The sequence below is a fragment of the Lissotriton helveticus genome, chromosome 6 (assembly GCF_964261635.1).
Source record: "Lissotriton helveticus chromosome 6, aLisHel1.1, whole genome shotgun sequence".
Lineage (NCBI taxonomy): Eukaryota > Metazoa > Chordata > Amphibia > Caudata > Salamandridae > Lissotriton > Lissotriton helveticus.
In genome coordinates, this window is record NC_136067.1 from 1,489,855,661 (window position 1) to 1,489,870,315 (window position 14,655).

Consider the following 14,655-nt stretch of genomic DNA (forward strand, 5'->3'; position numbering starts at 1 on the left):
AATTTATCAAAAACATGTTTCATTTCCCTGGATATCAGCTAGGTCCCACTGTTGGTCACTAACTATTTGGGAAAGCCCGCTCTAAAAAATACCTCCTCGCCCACAAATTTTACCTCCGGTCAATTTGACATATAGTCTGCAACAGGGGTCTCTAACCAGTAGCTCAGGAGCTACTGGTAGCTCACCTGCACCCTCAAAGTAGGGGTGAAGCCAAACCAAGCCAATCTCAGAGATTCTGTGTATATTAAAGAAGGCAGCTCTGTTCATTTCACTACCCATAAGAGTTACAGACAGCTAAACCAATGGCAGGGCCTGTTGATAACACTCAAACACACACTGTAGTGGCCTATCAATCAATCAATCAGGGATTTATAGAGTGCACTACTCACCTGTGAGGGTCTCAAGGCGCTGCGGGAGTGTGTGGGGGGATTTGGGCAGCTCAGGTTATTTGAAAAGCCAGGTCTTGAGGCTCTTCCTGAATGCTTTCAGTGTGGGGCTTCATCTGATGGTGAAGTGGGGTTCGTTCCAGCTCTTGCCCATGATGTAGGAGAAGGGTGTGCCTCCTGTTCTAGTTCTGTGGATGCAGGGGATTTCGGCCAAGCCCTGGTCAGCGGAGCAGAGGTTTCTTTTGGGGGTGTAGAAGGAGATACTTTCATTGAGGTATTGGGTTCCGGTGTTGTGGAGGGCTTTATAGGTGTGTCTGTGAGCAGCTTGAAGGTCACTCTTTTTTCGAGGGGGAGCCAGTGGAGTGCTTTTATATACTGGGTAATGTTGTCTTGTCGTGGGATGCTGAGGATGAGTCTGGCTGTGGTGTTCTGGACAGTCTGAAGTTTGTGAAGTAGAGATTTGTTCATTCCGGCATACAGGGCCTTCCTGTAGTCCAGCCTACTGGTGATGAGTGCATGGGTGACAGTCTTCCTGGATTCGGGGGGTGGGTCCATTTGAAGGTCTTGCTGAGTATGGGGAGGGTGTTGAAGCATGTGGAAGCTGCAGCGTTAGCCTACAGGTCTGCCACATGAACCATCTTTATCCACTTTATATCTGCCTAAGAAGGAGATTGGCCATGTTATCCCCCCTGCTCGAACTGTCGCACTGTGTGTGACATCAAAGAATAGTAGCAGCAGTAACCAGGGCTGACCCACCAAAAGGTGTGACTGCAAGAACTAGAGTGAAAATGTGTTAGTTGGGAGCATGATCAACCAAAGAGCTGAGGAGAAGAGAGTATGCATCCAGGGCAGAGAAAATTAAAAGCATCACATTCATTTTTGTGTGGGCATGTGACATTGTGTCCTTCCTAAATAAACAGTGTTGATTCCTTAAAGCTACTCCTAATGTCAAGGACTGCCAAATATGTATGCTCGTCTCCATCATAAGAGTATTATCTCTGAGGCAATTGCGCCCATTCATGGTATAATTGTGCCATAGCCATAATATTTTCGTCCTTGACTATTTTGGGCATACAAGTCTAGTAATTACATACTTGCTGCCATAACTGACATATTAAGAGCATGACTGGCCTGATTTTAGCCATTCCTGTTGAGTGGCAACCACTTCTCCCATAACAATGGCCATTACTGATATATGTTGGGCATCCAGCTGTGGCACAGTGGTAGCCCTGTTTTAATGGTGGGCATTATTGGCATACCAGAGGCATTCTTAGCGTTATGGTGAGGAAGCATGGCCTATGATTCCAATACCTGGGCATTTGAAGCATCATTTGTCCATGAGAGGCATTTTTACATGGCGGTACTCAATGCAAACAAAAAACTGATATTTAGGGACTGTGTATTTTCTAACAATCAAAACTGATTTGATTTTTAAAGCAAAAAAATATGCTTTTTCAGAAAAGGTTTTTGTTCTGGAAAATTGAGTTTGATTGCTCAAAGTGGAAAGGGATTTTGATAGAAAAATATGTTTTTTTTTTCTTTTCAAAAACGAATATGCTAATGACAACAAAATATTGCAAATCTAAAACACATTTAAAGTTGTTAGGTGAATGATAATTCAATTTGAGCTGGAGAGACTTACTGCTGTGGTAATACTCTTTGTGGCACACGGCATGTGATGATTTGAATTTTACTTGATTACAAGCATTTAATACTGATAAACGGTTTCCTAGCATTCTGCTAATAATTTCAACTGGAATTTTTGGGTGGTTACTACTGATAATTGTGCTTAGGGTGGTCATAGTGTAATGGTAATACATATCATCAGCATTTTACAGTGATAAAATATGCTGGTGGCTCAGCAGGAATTCCCTTGAGCAGAATAGGCTCTCAATACAGAAACGGTTGGAGACCCCTGGTCTGTAATTACCAACGCATATTTAGGTGTATTGCCCATAACCCAAAAGGTCCTGCGACATCAAACGCTACTTTACTCCAAGGTGTATTCTTACTACAATAGGACTGACAGGAGAGGGACAAGTCACCTGAGATTTGTCACTAAGGACACATATTCAACAATCTCTGACATAATGTTTGATCGCTTTTTCAACCCCAGGCCACTAGAAATCCTCCCTTACTCTTCTTTTCATGGCTTGAATTCCAAGATGCCCCTTATTTGATCGATCCAGGACTCTTCTACATAGGCATTCTGGAACAACCAACTGCCCACTCGTGCTCACGATGCTGCCCATAATAGATAATTCCTTACCCCCTCTCCTGTAAGGAATCAATGCCTATGGTGTATTCCTGAGAACAAGCCAACCATTCGCTATGACCCAAATAACTTCTTGTGATGTTTTGTCACTCAATACAGCTTCCAACCACTCCTGCTGAGACAAATCCCCCTTGCGGTATCACTAACCAAACTCACCACACATACCATCTAAAGATCATCCATCTCTTTCTGTTCCTCCTCAATCCCTTCCAATGGCAATCTGGAAAGACAGTCAGCAGCATAATTCTTCACCCCTGGGAAATAGTCCAATTGTAAAGGTATTCTTGCAACCTATATCGCTACTTGGCAATGCGTGGGATCACTCAGACCCCACCTTTTGTGGTGAACAGGTCCAACAAAGGCTTGTGATCAATTCTCAGAACAAATTCTATCCCCCACACAAAGTTTTTAAAATGTTGTACCCCCACCACATGGCCAATGGAGTAAGTTGATTCTGCTCCCCGCAATGTCCTAGATGCAAATGCAATAGTATCTTCCTTCCCATCCCTCCTTTTCTGCATAAGCACTGCAACAAGCCCCACATTACCAGCATCAGTGGGAATGATGCATACATCATTGATGTCAAACATTTTGAGGGGACAAACTCTCACAATTTCTTTTTTGATTACTTCAAAATTCTTTTCACATTCATTGTCCTACAAATATTTTACGTGTTTTCTTCCAGAGACCTTGCAAATCAGCAGTTTTATCAGAAAAATGTTTCACAAATTTGGAGTAGTACTTTACCAGCCCAAGAAATTAGCAAAGCTGGTCCTTGTCCCTGGGTTTAAGCGCACATTGAATGGCATCTACTATCTTCACTTTTGGTTCAACTCCCTTTCCAGACACATGATTACCCAAATAGTCAACACTATTTTGTGAAAATGTACATTTCTCCTTCTTTAGGATCAAACCACTGGCTTCGATAATGTCTAGCATCACCCTCACCCTCCTGTCATGTTCCGTCTCCGATTCCCCAAATATCAAGAGGTCATCCTGGAAAAACAGGACACCTTTGATGTTATTAAATAAATTGTTCATCAACCATTGGAATACAGCTGTTGCAGACGGCAAACCAAATGGCATTCAGATATTCCTATATGCCACCTCAGGTGCGACAAATTATGTTAAGTGTCTAGAATCCGTACTCAACTCAATCTGGTGATAAGTCAAAGATACATTAAGAGAAGCAAAACATTTAGAACTGCCAAAGGTTGACAGCATTTCATTTATATTGAGCAAAGGTTGGCGATCTACCCAGATGTTAGAAATAAGATCACTAAGATCTACACAAAGTCTCAAAGATTTATTTGCTTTGCATGCAAGTACTAGGGGTGCCGACCATTCTGAACCGTCAATGGCTTCAATTATGCACACAGTTTTTCCAATTCAATGTTTAATTCTTCACACAAACCTAACAGCACCTTGCACACCTTTTAAGCCACCGCCCCCGCAGCATGCTTTCAAATTATGCGATGCTGGAAAACCTTAAGCTTCCCCAAATGTTCACTAAAAACCTCAGGGTAGCCTTTGACCCACTCCCCAACCTGGTTGACCTCTCTGGAATTAGAAAAATCAGTCAATGATCGAGCACAAAATATCCTACCACCTTTTTGTTTGGACAAAACTATGTCAGGATGATTGGAGTCTAAAATAATTCCCAGTTCTCCTTGTTCATCCCAACCTAACAAGTTAGCACCATCCTTGGCTATGTATACAGGTCCCACAGTATGTTTCCTATCAAATTGCAAATCAACATCAGATTTCCCCACAACTTCCAATCTTTTGCCCCTAATATGCAAAAATTCTAATGTGAGATTCATGCACAACAGTGTCACTAATTTCACCAAAATTACTCCCATTCAACAATGTAAAAGGAGGACTGGTCCATGTTCCGCGAGAAGACCGTCTATATAGCTAGGGGCAGACCCAGGGCGCGGACGAAGGTTTGGGGTCAGTGGAACGAATATCGTGGGAATATTTGTACTCCTCCCTTGGTTGACGCACCTGATGTTACCTTATCTCCCTAGGCTGGTGTTCCCGAAATTTCTCATGCTGTTCTATGATTTGCCTGTCCTCCCCGCTGTCCCCCCCCCACCCTGCCGAGTCCCATCGATTGTGATTTCGTGTTCCTGATTGGTGGGTTTCCCCTCCGCCTTCTGGGCTGACTTTGATTAGTATGCTTTCGCCTTTTTTGTAGTTTAATGTTTTTCGGTGTGTATATAACAGAAAATTGCTGTATCCGGTTTTATATTTCGAGTGACATGTGGTATCTGATTTGTACCTGACCACGGGAGTGACCATATGCTTTTTACAATGTGCCTTGATTTTAGCGGCCAGCCCGTGTGGTTGTAGGCCCATCCTTGTACCCCTTATTTGGTTGCTCAATAAACATCTTTAACCAAAAAAAAAAAAAAAAAAAACAATGTAAAAGGAGAACCAGAGCCCGCCAAGCACTTCATAGCTCTCTTTGTTGACAGAAATTATACAAGACAGGGTTTTATTACATGACCCCTCCATAGATGATATCGCCACAACTCCACTCTCTCCTTGGCTTGTTGAGGATAGCATTAGAACAGTATTGCCATCCCCATCAGAGTCACAGAAATCCTCCTCAATACTCTTGACAGACTGAAAGGGAGCCTGTCGTTGACCAATATATGCGCAACACACGGGTGCAAAGTGACATTTCTTGCCACACCTAAAACACATTTGATTCATCGCTGAGCAAAACCTGTCATTGCCCAGATGGGACCTGCTGTCACAGCGGAAGAAAACAAGTTACTTACCTGTAACTACGGTTATCCAGTATTGGTATCTTTCATAGATTCACATGCCTGAAATCATTCCCCGTCGCCGAGGCGGGAGAACCACGGTAAATATATATACAAAAGAAGTGCCTTAGAATCTGCCTGATTGGGGTTGCCCTAATTGCGCAGGTGGGCCTAATGTGCTAGTTCTGACGCAACTGTTTGGGGGACTTGGTTTCATGTCGCACATATGTGTTTTCGGCCAAATCACTAGCTGTGGAAGTAACTCTATGCGCATCAATACAAGGACACTGTGCGCGTCAATCTGCAAGCCGTTAGTTGTTGCATATGTTCAGCAGCCATTTTGTGTGGTTGGTAAGTTGCCCGAGGAAGCACAATCATGGACAGAAACACACTCATCACGTGTACAACATGTCGGCCATCTTGGACGAGGATGAATCACCTACATCAATTGGTGTTACTGGTGATTTGCTGGTAAACCTGCCTGCACTGTCTCTTGGTGTCTGGCACACAAAAAGGAAAGTAAAAATATTGAGGGGGACCTGCTGAGCACCATTGTCAAGTGTTTGCCAGCTGACATGGCATTCGCAATCGTGAAAAATACGTTTGCATTCTAATTCTGGTCATCATCTGACCAATGATAAGCACATCCTAGCGTAAAATATACTGTGACAGAACTTGCTTTTAGTGGCAACAACTCACCCATGTGAGTCACCTCATGGATAGAATACTAGCACCAGCACCATTTCTGCAAGTGGCAGGAACCCCACCATTGAATTGGCAGCAATGGAAGGAAACCTTTGAGGCTTATTTGGAGGCAATTGGTGGGAACACATTTATGTCCAAAAATATGAAGGCACTTTTATTATACAATTTAGGTACTGAAGACTAGAGTATTTAGAAAACTCTACTGCTTTAAATTGTGAGTGTTTTTACATTGAGAGGGGAGGACAGTGATTCTTCAGCGATGATTGATGAATATGCGCCCATTATCAGCACATTACCATAAACGATTTATTCCAAGGAAAAACATTGTCCTTGAATGCCACAAGTTTCTTTAATGCTCCTAAGTTCCAGGCGAATCGATTGATGATGATGCTGCAGCTCTTAGAACTCAACGTGTTAACTATAGAGAATTAAAAAATGAAAATATTAGAGATCAATTGATAGAAAGAACTAATAATAAGAAAGTTCAGGAAAAACTTATATCAACTGAATATCCTGATTTAAAGGCAGCATTTAAGCTAGCTAGAAGCATTGAACATTCACAAATCTGCATAAAAGAAATGAACGACTGTGCCAGCCCCATTGAGGCGAAACATCTTAATAAAAAACTAAATTCTAAGCAACATACAAAAGGAACTAGTGCTGGTTCTCTCGGTAATGCTTAAGTGTACCCATCCAAGTCTAGGAGCAAGGAAGTTGAGAAGAGTGAAACCGCATGTTTATCCAGTATTGGGGTATCTTTCATAGATTCACATGCCTGAAATCATTCCCCGTCGCCGAGGCGGGAGTCCCACGGTAATTATATGTACAAAAGCAGTACCTTAGAATAATCTGTAGTAGGCTGACAAGACTATAGGCCCCCCAAGGCCCAAAACTTAGCAGCCTATCTACCTCATTATATGAAAAGAACTGAAAGTAGTTCCAACCAATCAGCTGTCAGCACCCTCTAGAACCTTCCCAGCAGAGGCAGTTCTCCTCAGATTTTCCCAGCACAAGTGAGAAGTATGTTTCCCTAAAAAGAACTGTTCTGCCGGGGAGGAGGGTGGGTGCATGTGAATCTATGAAAGATACCAATACTGGATAACCGTAGTTACAGGTAAGTAACTTGTTTTCTTATCCAGTATTGGGGTATCTTTCATAGATTCACATGCCTGAATCAGAATAGCAAGCAGTAATCCCATATCTGTCGTTTGCGGAAGGTGGGAGACAAAGCGTAATTCTATATATCCCCACTCATCCGGAAAGTTATAGAGCACTAGAAATGTAAATATACATAAATGCAGAAAACCTTCTAAAAAGAAAGAATTATATTCAGTTAACATTTTTCATATTTAAACAGAATTTGACAAGCAAAACATTACAGTGTATTATGCATACTCCTGTGTCATGAATAGAATATGAGAAACCTTTAAAAGTCTAACCTTAATGAAGAAGATGCTGCAGCATCGCTTGTCCCATTGCTGTATCATCTTGTGATGCCGATTGCAAGCAGTAATGCTTTGTAAAGGTATGGACACTCTTCCATGTCGCAGCTCAGAAAATATCCACCAGTGTGACTCCGGCAAATAATGCTGTCGACGCCGACATTATTCTGGTGGAATGTGCTTTTACCTTTCTGGCTAAAGGCTTGTTAGCTTTTTCATGACAGAATTGTATTACTGAAGATAACAGACCTGGCTATCATTGCATTCGTCAGAACTTGTCCCAACGCAACTGTACCATAAGCAATAAATAACTGGTTAGATTTCCTTATGTCCTTAGTTTTCTGAAGATAGAACTTTAGACAACGTTTCACATCCAGAGAGTGTAGGGCCCTTTCTGCCAGTGTGACAGGATCCGGGAAAAAAGTATTTAACTTAACCGGCTGGTTTAAATGAAATTGAGATGGTACTTTAGGAATGAATTTTGGATTTGTTCTCAAGGTGACATAATCCTTAGAGAAATGAAGGAAAGGTTCCGAAATGGTGAAAGCCTGAATCTCACTCACCCTCCGGGCTGAAGTGAGAGCTAGTAAAATAGACACTTTCCAGGTTAAACATTTTAATTCAGATCTATGAATAGGTTCGAAAGGCCTCCTCATTAACTGGGACAAGACAATATTGAGATCCCATTCAGGAGGTGGAAGTCGAATTGGAGGAAAGGCGCTAAACAACCCTTTCAGAAATTGTTTTATCAGCGAGGAAGAACATAGTGAAGGCTTGTTCAAGCTTCTTCTGAATCGGGATATGGCGGCAAGATGTACTTTAATAGAAGAGAACACTAGACCCACCTTGGCTAGTGAAAGCAAGTAAGGTAGGATATCTTCAGGTGGAGCTTGAAGAGGATGGATATTATTTGCTTCGCACCAACAACAGAATTGTTTCCATTTGAAACGGTACGTTCTGATAGTACTCTGAGCACGGGCTTGAGACCGAATTGCTCTACAGAAATCTTGAGATCTTTAAACTCTAGGAAGTCAGGAGCCAGGCGTGCAAGTGCAGCGATTGTGGATCCGGGTGCAGAATCTGACCTCCTTCCCTTGACAACATGGCAAGTGTTTCGGCTTGAGACGAATTGGAGGCTGTTGAGATAGCAGGAGCAGTTTCTGGAACCAGTACTGTCTCGGCCAGCGAGGAGCAATGAGGAGAAGAGTGCAATGTTCCATCTTCATCTTTTGCAGAATCCTTGGTATTAACGGTATCGGGGAAAAGCGTATGCATAGATTCCTGACCATCTCATGGACAGGGCATTCCCTCTTGACCCCTGTTGAGGAAATCTACTGGCTTAATACAGGCATTTGCTGTTCTGTTACGTCACAAACAGATCTAGAGTTGGTGTGCCCCATCTCTGAAAGATCTTGTTCACCTGCTCTTGTTCCAGCTCCCATTCGTGGCAACCTGCGAGGGATCTGCTGAGGTTGTCGGCTAGAGAGTTTTGAACCCCTTTTACATGCTCCGCTCTGAGGGTTATGCCGTGTTGTATAACCCACTCCCACATCTCTTGAGCTTCCTGTGACAGAGATAGAGATCTTGTTCCCCCTTGCTTGTTGATGTAAAACATGCTGGTGGTATTGTCCGTACGCACCAGCACTGAAGAATTTGCAATTCTCGGAAGAAACGCTTGCAGAGAAAGGAAAATGGCTCTTAATTTGAGACTGTTGATGTGTTTCTGCCGATATGTATCCTTCCATGGATGCATCCGTGGTCAGAATGAACTCCGGAAGGGTTTGAAGAAACGTTAGACCCGGAGACAGATTGCTTTCTTTTGATCACCATTGAAGAGAATGCTTCATTCTGGGTGTCACTTTTATGCGATCGTCGAAAGACCCTCCTATTTGTTGCCATTGTCGGTGCAACTCCTCTTGCAGTGGCCTCATCCTGAGTCTTGCGAAGGGGACTAGACTGATCGCTGAAGAGCACATCCCTAGAAGAGACGCATATGTTCGGACAGAAAGTGACTTTCTTGTTGAGATTTGCCTTGCCAGTTTTTGAAGTTTGTTCTGCCGTTCCTGAGACAAGAACGCTTTGCACTGTTGGGTGTCCAGTGAAGCTTCCAGAAAGGTTAACACCTGTAGGGGTTGCAATTGCAATTTCTTTGCATTGAGAGTGAGGCCTAGATTTGAGAATAGACGAAGGGCGCTTCTGACCGCTTGTCTTGTGATCTGTTTCGATGGTCCTTTGAGCAGCCAATCGTCGAGATATGGGAAGACCTGCATCCCCTGGGACCTCAACGTTGCAGAAACTGGGGCCAAACATTTTGTGAATATTCTTGGTGCCGATTTCAGCCCGAATGGGAGCACCTTGAATTGAAAGTGGACGCCAGCCACTGTGAACCGTAGGTATTTGCGATGTTTGGGGTGTATAGGAATATGGAAGTAAGCATCTTCCAAGTCCAGAGAAGCCATAAAATCTCCTTCGTCGAGACAATTGAGCACATCTGCCAATGTCACCACGAGAAAACTCTGTTTCTTCAAGAATTTGTTGAGTTTGCACAGATCCAGAATCGGGCGCCACTCTCCCGACTTTTTCTTTATAAGGAAGAAGCGAGAGTAGAATCCTCTTCCTTTCTGCGAGATTGGAACCTTCTCTATCGCATTCTTCCGATACATGTTTATGGCCTCTTTGAACAGTAAGTGAAGACGAAGGGGAGGGGGACCCTTGGGCGGGGTCGTAGGTGGTTTCTTTACGAACTCCAGAGTGTGTCCTCTTTCCAGTAGGTCGAGGACCCACTGGTCCGATGTGATGTTCCGCCATTGTTGGTAAAAGGCGGAGATCTTCGCGCCCACAGGGAGGGAAGGATTCTGGACTGGCGTCCGGCATAGCTCATTGACGTTTGCTTGAATCTCGTCCTTTATTATTTGATCTTTGTCTTCCTCCCTGACAAGAGAAATTGCTGGAGGAAGATTGCCTGTATGAAGACTGGTAATACGGTTGCTTATACTGCGACTGGTATTGCCTATTCTGTTGATTGTGGTAATTTCCTCTTGAAGAAAATCCATGACCTCTTGCTCCTCTAAAAGAACCTCTTTTATATTGCAGGGTACCAAGCGATTTTGCGGTGTCTGTATCCGTCTTGATGGTTAGTAAGGCGTCATCAATGTGCTTACCGAAGAGCGAGTCCCCGTCGTAAGCCATATCGAGGATTTTTGTTTGCACCTCAGGTCTGAAGGAGGTTGCCCTGTCGTCTGAGCACCGCAGCACCCGCTAACTGACGAAAGTTAGAGTTTGCGATGTCTAGGGCCCAATCTATTATTTCTGAAGCCGCCCTCTCTTCTTCAAGCACTATTTTACGTACTTCTTGCTGGCGATCTCCGGTATCAATTCTATGAATTCAGATAGTTCAGACCACATCTGTCGGTCATAGCGGCAAGAATCGCAAGAGCATTGGTGGAGAACTTCTTGCCTATTAGATCCAATCTCCTGTCCTCTTTGTCTGGTGTTGTTGAGATTGGAGTGGATGGATTTTTGGACCTCTGTTGAGCAGCTTGGGATATCACAGAGTCCGTACGTGGGTGGCCCACCAAACAAGATGGAGTGTCCGGCGGTGCTCCATACTTCTTCTCAATACGAGGAAGGACTGCCGGGATAGAAGCGAGTGTCTTCATAATCTTAAGACCTTCCTTCCAAATAAATTCTATAATGGGTATGGCCCTGGTGATCTTCTTATACCACTCTTTAAAGTCGTGCAAAAAACATTCCGACTGCTCAATAGTAACTGGTAGTTCAAATCTTGTAGCAACCCTTTGCATGATATTGTGAAAGCTGCCAATGTCCTCCGGCGGAGAATCAGAGGGTTGCGGCAAAGGAGGGGAAGGCATGGGTATTACATAGTCATCCCATGGATCTGCAGGTGTGTCGTCATGAGGCAACTCGCCTTCTTCTCTTCCATCGTCATCCGAAGAGGAAGTATCCCGATCCTCTTGTGGTGTGGGTTCTGCAGTGTGTCTTGGCGACACCGAAGGCTGCGGTGGTGGAGGCGTAGGTACGTCCGCTGGTACCGGAGGTACAATTGGCGTGGACGGTGTAGGTGGGAACCTTTGGCTATAGTCTGCCAACATGGCCTGTAAGTCCTGTATTAACGAAGGAGGAAAATGACTTGACTCCTCCTCCGAACGTGGAGCTCTGTATGGTTGTCTATAGAAAGGTGTAGAAAAATCTTCTTGGTAGTAATGCTCCTGTATATACTCTTCTTCATCCTCATCCTGACATTTTATTTGTAATTCGGATGGATGGCGTGCAATCCCAAAGGGACCTTCATCATCTCCATCACCCTCATCAGATTCCTCTTCTTCCACATATGTTTCTAAAATCTGCGATGGTAGCAGTGGAGAAATATTGGAGTAGTCTTGCCTATGATAGGTTTTTATCTGAAAATGAGTATATGCTATAGGTGAGGCATGAGACACCTGAGGCAGAGAAGGCCAGGGTCTTGCAGGCGGAGTCTTAGTGATGACTGGATTCTTTGCTGGAATGGCCGTCGACAAGCTCGTCGTCGACGGACTCGTTGTCGATGGGATTGCCGTCGACGGTGGTACTGTAGATGGACTTGTCGTCGACGGGGATGTCGTCGACGGGGTCGTCGTTGATGGAATCTTCGTCGACGAGGCTGTCGTCATCGAGGCTGTCGTCGATGAAGCTGCCGTCGACGAGGCTGTCGTCGACGAGATCTTCGTTGTCGACGGGCTCTTCGTCGACAATGATTTTGAAGTCAACGGGGCTATTGTCTACGATGACTTCGTCGACGATGGAACTGTCGATGGAATGGTCGTCGACAATGATTTTGAAGAGATTAAAGAAATATCCTAAGCCCCTGAAGATTTCTTTGAGGAAACCTTGGCTGACACAATAGGTGAAGTAATAGCAGAGGTAGACACTGTAGCCGAAGAGCTTGAGGTGGTAGAAGTCACAGAGACTGTGTGAGAAGACACCAGAGAAACAGTTTTTGTCCGTGCTTTACTCACAGTTTTAGATGAAGATCCTGAAGGCGGAGAAGCTGGAGATTCAAGAGGAGGAGAGAATAACCTCCTTGAGTGTTCTGAAGCTCTATGAGAGGAGAAGAGCTATCGCTATCGCTGGATCTGGCTCTTTTGCCCGATGTAGAAGGTCTGTTCTCATCATCTGTGGAAGATGATTTGAGCCAAAGAAGAACCCTTGCCTCCCAGTCCCTGATGGTCTTGGCAGGGAAGGTGTGGCAAATCCTGCAATCCTTCACAATGTGATTGGGATGCAGGTAGTAGATGCTATCCTTATGCTGATCATCTACATGGACCCTCTTTTTATCACAGGTCCTGCAGGCCTTGAAAAGGGCTTTCTTCTCAGACATTCTGTAGAAAAAAGTTGAAAACTGAGTAGGCACTCAGGGAGACCTCCTTCCACACGACGTGCGGTGAAAATCTGAGGAGAACTGCCTCTGCTGGGAAGGTTCTAGAGGGTGCTGACAGCTGATTGGTTGGAACTACTTTCAGTTCTTTTCATATAATGAGGTAGATAGGCTGCTAAGTTTAGGGCCTTTTGGGGCCTATAGTACAGATTATTCTAAGGCACTGCTTTTGTAGATATAATTACTGTGGGACTCCCGCCTCGGCGACGGGGAATGATTTCAGGCATGTGAATCTATGAAAGATACCCCAATACTGGATAAACATGCGGTTTCACTCTTCTCAACTTCCTTGCTCCTAGACTTGGATGGGTACACTTAAGCATTACGGAGAGAACCAGTACTAGTTCCTTTTGAATGTTTCTTAGAATTTAGTTTTGTATTAAGATGTTTCGCCTCAATGGGGCTGGCACAGTCGTTCATTTCTTTTATGCAGATTTGTGAATGTTCATTGCTTCTAGCTAGCTTAAATGCTGCCTTCAAATCAGGATATTCAGTTGATAGAAGTTTTTCCTGAACTTTCCTATTATTAGTTCTTTCTATCAATTGATCTCTAATAATTTCATTTTTGAATTCTCTATAGTTAACACGTTGAGTTCTAAGAGCTGCAACATCATCATCAATCGATTCGCCTGGAACTTAGGAGCATTAAAGAAACTTGTGGCATTCAAGGACAATGTTTTTTCTTGGAATGAATCGTTTATCTAATGTGCTGATAATGGGCGCATATTCATCAATCATCGCTGAAGAATCACTGTCCTCCCCTCTCAATGTAAAAACACTCACAATGTATAGCAGTAGAGTTTTCCAAATACTCTATTCTTCAGTACCTAAATTGTATAATAAAAGTGCCTTCATATTTTTGGACATAAATGTGTTCCCATCAGTTGCCTCCAAATAAGCCTCAAAGGTTTCCTTCCATTGCTGCCAATTCAATGATGGGGTTCCTGCCACTTGCAGAAATTGTGCTGGTTCTAGTATTCTATCCATGTGGTGACTCACATGGGTGAGTTGTTGCCACTAAAAGCAAGTTTGTCACAGTATATTTTACGCTAGGATGTGCTTATCATTGGTCAGATGATGACCAGAATTAGAATGCAAACGAATTTTGCACGATTGCGAATGCCATGTCAGCTGGCAAACACTTGACAATGGTGCTCAGCAGGTCCCCCTCAATATGTTTACTTTCCTTTTTGTGTGCCTGACACCAAGAGACAGTGCAGGCAGGTTAACCAGCAAATCACCAGTAACACCAATTGATGTAGGTGATTCATCCTCGTCCAAGATGGCCGACTTGTTGTACACGCGATGAGTGTGTTTCTGTCCATGATTGTGCTTCCTCGGGCAACTTACCAACCACACAAAATGGCTGCTGAACATATGCAACAGCTAACGGCTTGCAGTTTGACGTGCACAGTGTCCTTGTATTGATGCGCACAGAGTTACTTCCACAGGTAGTTTGGCCTAGTGATTTGGCCGAAAACACATATGTGCGACATGAAGCCAAGTCCCCCAAACAGTTGCGTCAGAACTAGCACATCAGGCCCACCTGCGCAATTAGGGCGACCCCAATCAGGCAGAAGTACCGGCAACCTACAAAGGTCGCCCAATGCCCAACGAAAGCAGAAGCACCGCTGGACAA

General features: G+C 44.0%; 1 protein-coding gene across 1 annotated transcript in view; it reads right to left on the reverse strand.

Moving 5' to 3' along the window:
- Nucleotides 1-14,655, reverse strand: part of RYR2 (ryanodine receptor 2) — a 3,071,198-nt gene that overhangs the window by 1,611,997 nt on the left and 1,444,546 nt on the right. The window lies entirely within an intron of this gene.